The 9,012-nt window shown below is 39.1% G+C and overlaps 1 pseudogene; it reads right to left on the bottom strand.

Moving 5' to 3' along the window:
* Window positions 1-572: 572 nt before the first annotated feature.
* On the bottom strand, window positions 573-5,292 carry LOC122351457 (annotated as a pseudogene).
* Between the last annotated feature and the right edge of the window lie 3,720 nt (window positions 5,293-9,012).

Consider the following 9,012-nt stretch of genomic DNA (forward strand, 5'->3'; position numbering starts at 1 on the left):
TCACTTGTAGTCAAATAGCCTTTTCAGAGTATCTGTTGCAACTTCATGCTATCTCTCTTTATGTACAGTCTTCAAACAAGTCAGACCAAAGATTGTACAGTGGAAAACGGGGCTGATTTTCCGATAACTGAATGGCATCTAGGAGTCATCATGAGATATATACATGAGGAAGGATCACTTTTGTAGGCAACTCATTCCACATAGCAGACTCATCATTCTTCCGATCTTCTTGCCACGCGCCAGTGAACCTTGATTTGTCATTCAGACCAAATAAAAACGATGATGTGAATGGGAAGCTAGTTTTGTTTGGTTCATTATTTGGAAGTGGCGAAAGCAACAGTAAATCCATTGCAAAGTGATCTATCTTTATCTAATTGAAATGCTGTCAGCTTGAGGTAGAAGCTCGAAGCATTAGCTAGAGAGTCAATCTCATAGTTATATATCCCTGTTTCAGATGTGAAGTTGTCACAAGCCACTGGAACTTTGTTTCTTTTTGTTTTGCTGAAATCTATTGATACTGTTTTAAAACATGTTTTCTGTCAAAGCAATTCATAACCCCGATATGAGAAAGGTCAATGTGTAGTGTGATTTGACTTCAGAAACCTTCAGCCTGTTGTTGCAGAAGCCATTGGTGTCAATATGCAATGCGTGATAGATGACACATTTCTCAGGAAAAGAGAAGGCTGATGTCTGCATCAGCAATGAAACTGTCCAAATAGCTGGGTTAACTTTTGTGATGCATTATAGGTTATCTGAGATCTGGAAGCCTCATTACGAGAGGGAAAGCGGAGAAGAGCGTTCGTTAATCATCTCCTCACTGATAACCTTCTCCGTCTAACTATTGACTTGGCCCAGCAATATTTGAAAGGGCTGAAACTGATCTTTGCCTGTTAAGTTCAGAAGGCTCTCTCTGTCCTCTTGTCTGTCAAAGACCATGTTTGCTTCTTCATCCTCTCCAAACATATCTTTTGTGGATCCAAAAATGGCTGGAGTGTTCAGAACTGAAGACACATGGCAAGTCTGTAAAAATAATAATAAAAATAAGTAAAGTAAAATAACTAGTGTTGTGCTAAATCCTGTGTCTGACACTAAAAGTAGGGCATGATGTATTGCTTCAGCATTGATATCATAAGTGTACACACATCTGCAATAGTTATATGCAATGTTTAGTAGAGTATATATCCATCATTATATTTACACTGAGTGTTTTCTTTGCTCTCTCACGCCAGACAGAACTCTGTAGCGACATCTGTACAAGAGATAACAATTTTAAAAAATGCCAGGCCCTACGATTACACCTGCTCATTTACACTAATCCAGTGTTCTCAGTCGAAAAGGGACTGAAAAATTCCTGTTTTAGTTTGAAAACTCTGGGATAGTATTTCATTGAAAATGGGAACAAAGCGAAGACTACAAAAATGTATATATTATATATATAAACACTGTTCTTAATAAATTGTTTACCTTCAGAAAGTTATTTACCTTCCAGACTGCAAAGAAGTTTTAAAAAGTTCAAAGCAATGCAATATATAACACATTCATCTGATCTGATATCTGATCTTTGGCTGTTTGAAAACCATAGTATTGTTATTATCATTTACTTAAGTGGTATTAAATTACTTTAAGAAATGTAAATAAAAAGATAGAATATGAGAAATATCCATTGTAAACTGTTGGATTGAGTATATTGTTTTACATAAGCCATTATACTCTTAAAGCTAGAATCACAAATAGATAAATGTTATAACACATTAAAACAGTTCTTATGAATATTCATGAGATGATACAAGATATTCTACAGAGATTTATAATGCATTATGTATTCATTATAATGCCTTAGAATAACCTTATAATGCATACAGGCTTACAGAATTTCTAGTTATCCTCCATAACGAATAAACATCTGTGTTACCATAGCAATGACAAACGCATTTCTAGAATTGCATTCCAAAGAGATCATTATAAGCCCGGCAGTGGAAAACAAAACCATAACTGTGCCAGTCGGCTCAGATAGCCGTGGAATGCAAATGGATTATGCACGAGAACCATTCATCTTAATGGTGAAAAAGCGGCTATTATTTGTGTTATTAATTTATCAACAAGCTATTTTTATGATTTCGATACATGACATTGTAATACTCAAATATGTACCAGCCAGTTTGTTAATGTAGCATATTTTACCTGTAATATGATAAACAGGATTCAAACCGATCCCAAATCTCCCAACTTTCGTTTAGGTCATCCTGCTGATGCTTCTGCCAACTCTTTGAATCCTCCCAGTCACCCTCCACCAAAGCTGCATAGCTTAAGCATAAAGAGCAGGTCTGCAGATCAAAGTTACAAATGGCAGATTATACAAAATTTATCAACCAAAAAACCCAAAATGTGACCTTTTGCATACATAGAAGAAGTAATGGATTGCAGTAAAACTCCTAGCAGATAAAAAAATAAAACATGTCTCCCATGCCCGCATGAGTACTTCTTCTGACCTTTTACTAAACTTAGTGATTTTGGAAGGCTAGTTTGGAAATCTGCAGATTACAGTTTATGATACAGAGTAGGGGGCTCAATTTTTCAAAGTCAAAAGTCCTTCCCATTTACAAGTTTTATAGATTATAAATTTCATAGTTGTGACATATGAACAAAAAGGATGGGTATATCCGTAGTAAACAACCTATTGAATCTGCTCCCAATGTTTTGCGACAAAAATGCGCGATATTTTCCGCTCTTCCAGTCCACAGGCTGTAGCGCCATAACGTCTCTGCGTCATGAATAAAACACCACAGTTAGGCTCATGCGTCATCTGCGTTCTGTATCAGCTCCTGATATTTTGTGGAATAATTATTATTATTGATGCAATATAAGAGATCGTCCATCGCAAAACCTGCCCTTCTTAGTTACTGTCGCTATGCCCCTAAAAGGCCATGTCGCCCTTACCTGTGAGAAGTACTGGTGTACCAGCTTTATGTAGCACTCACACAGTGAAATATTTAGAGCGGAGCAAGAAACTCACACACACAGACTGACACGTTTCTGATTTGTCATTTGCTTTTAATTCAAACAATAAATTCTATTATGCCTCTTACAATGTCTCGTGACGGATTGCTAGTATCTGATTCAAACTAGCACGAATATGAATCTTTTCACATGTATATAAAGCTTTAAAATGCTATTTACTATATATTCAATCCGCAGATGTCAATAGTAGATGCCTACCTTCAATATTGTCTTCCCCATCTAGAGTACCTTCTCAAAATCTCTCCTTCAAATATTGATGAATGAGTGACGTAGCACCAAATTTATTTCTACATTGAACAAAGTAAGTTCATCACAAATGCTCAAAACAATTTTAGTATGCTTGGGATTATTAAAGTGTAGTAAAACAAAAACTACTAACAGTTATTAAATGTACTAAACATAAAACACATTCAGTGAAAACCACTTACTTCTTTTTCTTCTTTTTGCGCAAACTGATGAACTCATTTGTATTTCTTTTGCAATCTCATATTATGGTTAAAAAAATCTGTTTAATAAAAAAGCATTACATTCAAGCATAATTTGATGAACATTTTAATAGCTACAGAGCAGTTCAGGTTTCACGTGCACCTTGCAGAACTCTTATGTTTAGACTGCACTTTATCTTTAATTCCCAGCTCGCAAAATAAAAAAAATATTATTTAATATTATTTGTATTTTATTTTTAAACAAATTATTTTATTGCACACAAAACATATAGTCCAAAGACAAAATACAGGATTCATATCGCAGTTCGATGTTTTCATATAAACGTTTAATATTGCATCTCTGATCCATTACTGGCCAAATGTTACATAATGGTTGTTTATTAAACCTTTGATTGCGTTACTGCCCTGGCTATTATTTACCATTGACTATCTTTATAGTCAGTCATAGAGAAAAAAGAGTATACTGTGCTTTCAGAAAAGTGAAACTGCTCAAGTAATAATTTGCTTTAAAACAATACTGCCCGACAGTAGTGTCAAATGTTTCTTTCTTTGTCTTGTGCTCATGTTGGCCTCTTGGCATGCTTCCTTGTTTCCTGCTACCACATGCCCTTCTAGTTTAATCCTCCCCCTTTCAGTCTGATTGTCTCCTATTTGTTATGCTCCTTCTCTTACCGTTTTAACCTTACAGTATTATTGTTCCTAGTTGTGTATTTGATGCTGTGTAGTTTCTAGTATATCTTTTTTTTTCTTCCTTTGCTTCCAGTTAGCTAATTGACCTTAAATCAATTTCCTGATTTTCCATCTCTAGTTCTCAGTTGGTTTGGTAACAAGCGCAGATATCACGTTCGGCTACATGTACCCAACTAAAGTGTATAGAAAATAAACCAGTCACCATGTGGCTTCTGCAAAATCATTCCACATCACAGAAATTGCAAGTGTGTGTGCGCCCTGAAACTAACAAAGGCACCTGGCCACACCCCTCACTCGGCTGCAGGCCATCAAGGCCTGAGCACAAAAGCAGCACGAGGGGAGGTCTGCACGCCGGTTGAGAATAATGCTTATCTGTTCCTTCCTAAGACAGCGGCGATGTGACCGATCAGCCTCCTCCCCGCAGCACAGGCCGCACTCACGGCTTTCCGGGAAGAAGCACCCCAGCACCACACGCTATCCGGACACTTATTCACGTATCTCTCGGTTTTCTGTTAATCAATCCAGCCCTCCGGGAGTCATTTTCTGAGCTCTCCTTGTCGTGTGGTTCCTCACCCGTCCACACAGGTTATTTAACATCGGTAAGTGTTCAGCGTATCCTACTTGATGATGTTATTATTAACAATTGGTTGAACCGGTTCAGTTGCTTAGCTGCGTGTCTTTCTTCACGAACTAAGTTCAATTAATTTGTTCCCTTCCTTGTATTTTAAAACCTCTAATAAAAGGTTATATTTTCGAACTCATTTAACTAGTTAACTTTCTGAGAAACAGAATTTTTCTCTCATATCCAGACCAGATATAACTATCCCTTTATTTTTGTAATTTGCTTTAATCTTACATTTACATTCCTGGCGTCAGTTTTCATTTGTTTTGTTCTGTAGCACCTTTTATTAGTTATTATTTTCCTCTGCCATGCCATACGTGCCATGCCTTGTTACCTTGCGTCTTGTTCATTTGTGCTTGCTTTATTCACCAAAGCTCCGTCCTGAGGTTTCCTGCACTGACTCACTTTGTCTGTAAGTGTTTAATCCTGGCTCCACATGAAAACCAGCTCCTCTTCCTCATTATTATCCTGCTTGGAGTACTCAATGTCCACACTCCATACCAGTCCTTGTGTCATTCACTCTGTGTGTGTGTGTGTATAGTATATAGTATAATAAAGCCAAAATAAAAAAACTCAAGCCATCTGATTGTATACCAAATGGAACGCATCACTAACGGAAGTACTCAAACGGAGCATGCTGTAATTGTTTGCCTTGCATCAGCCCAAAAGTTTAATAAAAAGTGATTCAAACGATGCGATAACAAAATAACTCTCAATATGTTATTGCGATAGATTTAATACTATTACAACACTAAATATTACTAACATTGCAAAAATTATTATAATAAATAATTTCAAAAAGTCATGCAACATTTCTACTTGGAGTTATATCTCCTACCTGTAACGGTCGTTATGGTTACGATGATTGCGGAATGAGCTAAACCGGTCTGAATGAGACAGATAAAGCCTCTCAGTGCGCCTGATGCTCTGGGTTTCTGGTTTCCGCGGAAAGAGTCTGTTTGCGAAGAATGAAACCTAGCCATTCACTGCACGCTCGGTAGAATCACTCAAACCGGAAAAAAATCTGGTATTTACTCAAATTAACTGCTGCAGACCAAAAAGCGGGAATAGCCAACGATAAAAATCCTGCGCGCTTTATATTGTTAATCAGTGTGAAAGTTCAGCTCCTTTTATGAAGTCACTTGCATTTATAAATAAATAAATAAAAATAATTTTATATAATAGGCTAATGATAAAAAAAGCATGTTGATTTTTAAGTTAATTATGAAGCCCGAGCAACTGCAATATGACGAAGGAGGGTGATAATAATATCAATAATAATATTAATAGAGAGGTTAATAATAATAATAATAATAATAATAATAATAATAATAATAACAATATTAAGAACATGCCAACCTAATTTATACCTGGTACTAGATAGGTAATATGTAAAAAAACACACACACACACAGTTGACCCTTTTGATTATTCCATTTTTAAATTTATTTACTTCAATAAACCATTTCCTAAGCCGTGTTTTGCCATTTAAGCGTTTACGACCGCACTTAAGCAAATATAACTGAAAGTAACGTTGTCTTGCCTTTACACAGCTTTTATTTTGATAGCATGGCAGGCAAGCAGGCTACTCATATGGCTTCCACAATTGCCAGAAACTGATTCCCTTTGTTTTACAGCATCAGCGGCACCGTCGCTGTCAGTTCGAGTGGTTTCACGCGCAAACGTGCACGCGCTTCTCGCGGCCACAAATCTCCGTTCGGTATGGCGCTCATCCGTGGGGTTTATGCGGAGCGAAGTCGATCGCGAGGACGATGTTAACGGTTCTGGCGGTGAGTTCGCACGTTGCTGATGTTGCGCGGTCACGATCGGCGTGAACGCAGGGGACGGATCCGTTTCCCTGTTTAATTCATCCCTGCCGTCATTCTGCTCGCCTCTCGCGAAGCGCGACGTTGAACACGACTACACCACGCCCAGTCAGATATCCGCGAAACCCGCGGCGCAACGATTGTTGCTTTCGTTTCGTATAGTTTTGGAGAGTGGCATGTTGTCGGGACGACTTTCAGGAAGGAGATGTACGAAATATAAATCAGACCCGCTGCTCTCAACGATATACAGTTGAGTGTTGGTGAGATGTCGACGTGAGAAGTTATAAGTGCATGTTGCGTTCATCTCCTTTGCTGGATAGACGCGGACATACACATAATCTACCGTTACGTATAATTAACGCGAGTGATTTTACTGTAGACGACACAAATGAAATAAATAAGACTGGCTAGCATTTGCATTACTGGAAAATATAAGGTTCTTTGTAACTATATCTATAAGTAGCTTGTATACAAAAAATATTAAATAAAATTAGTGTTTCATCATTTCTGGATGTTAAGCCATTATCAGTAAAACACACTTTTAAAGGGAGCTGTGACAAAATATTGCTCTTAAATAGAGTGATTAGAGGGCAACCTCAGTTATATTATTGCACCCTTTCCATTGTATGCACTGTGCATGTATCTGAGGCGTGCATTGTAAATAATTATTCCATTGTTTTATATTTATTTACACAAAGCTCCTCGTATGGTGCCATGTAATGACCAATAGGTGTAATAAATGTTGAAATTATGTATTGTTTTATTTATTTAAATTGAATTAATTTCATGAGCAAGTAGCACTTTGACTTAAAACCACGGTTGAAGCGGAAGGACAAATAGATTTATGATGTAAAAGCAAAATCACGGTAACACTTTAGAAGGTAACAATAACATAAGACTAAGCAGACAATACTTTTGCAGCATTTATTAATCTCGGTTGTTCATTTCAGCATCTACTGAAGCATTATTAAAATGTAATGTGTTCGTAAACATTAGTTAATGCACTGCGAGCCAACGAATGAATTTTTATTATTAGCGTTAACATTAAAAAGTGTAATAATAATTGCTTTGCTCGTGTTTGTCGTGTCATGATCTCAACAAACACTGAAAAAGACTTTTTGCCATTAGGTTTGAGAGTGCGTGTTCCTCTCCGGGGGTGCGCGATATGTCTCTCCTCCTCCAGGCGATCCCACCCTGCGTGCTTCGTGAAGTCTGTTCCCCAGATCTCCCATCTTTCGCCAAGCACCAGCAGGTCACGCCGAGAAGACAAGCCCTACAAATGTCCCTACTGAAACAAGTCTTTCCTCTGTCTTCGTCTGGTCACTGCTGCAAACGCCCCGCTGAGAGAAGCCTCACACCTGCGGCTCTGCTCCAGACCTTCATCTCTTACATTCCCCTGTCCCTGCACCTGCGCTACTTTTGGCGAGAGAGTACAAATGCAGGTATGTTCAAAATGTTCGATGCAGTCGTCGCGGCTGATGCGCCACAAGACCATCCACGGAAAACTAGCCGTGCGGATTGCAATAAATGCCGAGGCGCGCCGCCTGAAAACCCACGAAAGGCTCCACGTGAAAAACCGCTGAAGTGCGCGGTAGCAGAGCGTTCACGCAAAGGCGGACTCATTATACACTTGGGCACGGTAGCGCCCTTTAAGTGTGACAAATGCGTAAGGCCTTCCATTACCTCAGCCCCATCTGCTCAACCATCAGGCTCTGGAGCTGGGAGAGGCAGTGCGTCTGCGCCCGCGTGCAACGAGGGCTTCAGTCGGTGTCCATGCTGAAACAGCACGAGAGAAGAGCCACCGGGGCGGCGGGATGCTGTGCTGCAGAAAGCGTGTGCCTGAGGCGCCAGCCCCTTCCTCCTACCTGCAGCTCCGTTGCACTTGCGAAGCGGAGAGCAGCTCTTCCTGCAAAGTGTACCTTCAGATCTTCGCGAAGATGTCCACTTCGGCTTACTGCAAAGGCACCAGGCGGAGGCGGACGGAGAAGCCAGGCGAGGAGCGAAGGAGGAGGGGATACGCGACCCCGTTCAGCTGCATGCGCGCGTCTCCATCGTCCCACGTCAAGTCAACACAACGCTCCAAAACGAGCCAAAATTAGAACACGATGGAAACTCGTGAGTACGTGTTAGCTTTGTGTCTTTTTTTGTGTGTGATATAAACTGATGCTTTCATATGCTCTTAGCTGACTAGCGCTTGCTTTTGCACATGTTTCACAATTTCTTTTATTATTCTTTTGTCAAAAAAAATGATGCAGTATCTTATCAGCTTTGAAGATGCTGGCGATTATAGTTAGTTTAAATTCCACTTTGTGTAGGGAGGAACGATTCTTTACTTGATTTTACTGTCCATGAAAAATACTAAAGCGTAGTACTTAGCACACATACTGTATATAAAAATCTAAGAGAATCC

The sequence above is a fragment of the Puntigrus tetrazona genome, chromosome 9 (assembly GCF_018831695.1).
Source record: "Puntigrus tetrazona isolate hp1 chromosome 9, ASM1883169v1, whole genome shotgun sequence".
Taxonomy (NCBI): domain Eukaryota; kingdom Metazoa; phylum Chordata; class Actinopteri; order Cypriniformes; family Cyprinidae; genus Puntigrus; species Puntigrus tetrazona.